The following is a 1,553-nucleotide window of genomic DNA, read 5'->3' as shown; positions in this document are numbered from 1 at the left end:
TTTATATAGTTATTTAAATTGATGTTTATTTCAAAGATATGAAAGGATCTGAAATTCTTTTTATTTTAAAAGTTACTATAAAAATAATAACTAATTCATTTTTATGCAAAAACTTATAAATAAGTTCTTGTCAATAAATAGTGCTGAATGAGGCCTAATGTCATAATTATGCTGTAAAATATATTTTAGAATAATAAAATTTTCAATAAACTTAGATCTTATTTGAAAAGTTTTTACAGTCCGTTCGGATCGGTTCATCTTATGTTTCCTTCGAACGTAATATTTTATTATTTTTAAAAAAGATAATATGAAAGTATCCCCTGTTTACACAAATCCAAGCCATCTTAAATTTAATACACATTTATATAATATGATATAATTTTATAAATATTTCTTCGCTACATAATAAACATCAATACATCTATAATAATAAACTTGTATACACATTGATCTCTTTCACGTACATTTATAAAATTTTTAAATTTTCATAATAATATAATATTAATTAAAACTAACGATGAAAATCAGTCGTCACAGACAAGGTATATGATACACATATGATAAGTGTTGGTGAGGAGAAAGCTCGTTTTAAAGCTTTGATGTTACGGCACGAAGGTTCTTTGTATCTAGGGTTGCCAGGTAGGAATACAATAAAAACTAGTTATGGTTATCTATGTTGAAGAAAACATACCCTTAATTAAATACGCGTACATAATCTGTGAAGATCGCATCTTCAAGTGCAAGCAGAATAATACCTTCAGCTTTTTAATAAAACTAATTATAATTTAATACGAAAATCTTATTTTTTTTTCATAAATAACAAATTAACGTATACGCTTAATAATGCGAGATATAAATTAACGAGTAATATTTGTTATTGTTACGATCTCATTTGGTTTATGTAATAGCAAACGATTGATCAAATCAAGATAATGGTTTAACATTTAGGATAGAAAGTATTTTTAGTCCCAGTATTCATTTTGTTATGTTAAAACCTGCGATAAATCAATAACTACTGATAGAATATAGTTCAGAATGCGATGTTCAGTTCAATGCGTAGGTTCATACGTGGGTGTAAGTTTATTATTGGCCTCGTGACTTTACGAAGCGTTTTTTATTTATATACTTATTCAACGCTCATATTATGCTGAATTACGATTATCTGTATCTGTCCGTAAAAAAAAATCAAATAGAATGATCATATTTGAAGACCACCTGGCAATCCTAAATGCAATTGTTAGAGAAAATGTTGCCTATTCATACATTTAGATACAATTATAACGAAGATAACACTCCAGGGTCTCATAGTAAATTGATAACAAATTCATACAATACCTTAATAGTAGAAGGCCTCAGGCCAGCGGTGCAGTATAACGGGCTGATATTAACCGTGCATTATAAAAAAAATGTTATTTTAACTGAAAGTTAAGGCTGCTTACACATGGGGTCATATAGTATTGAATGAAGTACGATACCAATTTTATTGTAACCTTTGTTTTTCATACGCACTTCTATATAGGCAATAAATTTAATTATACCATATTACCGCGGTA

Source organism: Vanessa atalanta, chromosome 15 (assembly GCF_905147765.1).
Source record: "Vanessa atalanta chromosome 15, ilVanAtal1.2, whole genome shotgun sequence".
NCBI classification, from domain to species: domain Eukaryota; kingdom Metazoa; phylum Arthropoda; class Insecta; order Lepidoptera; family Nymphalidae; genus Vanessa; species Vanessa atalanta.
Note: the sequence above shows the minus strand (reverse complement) of the source record.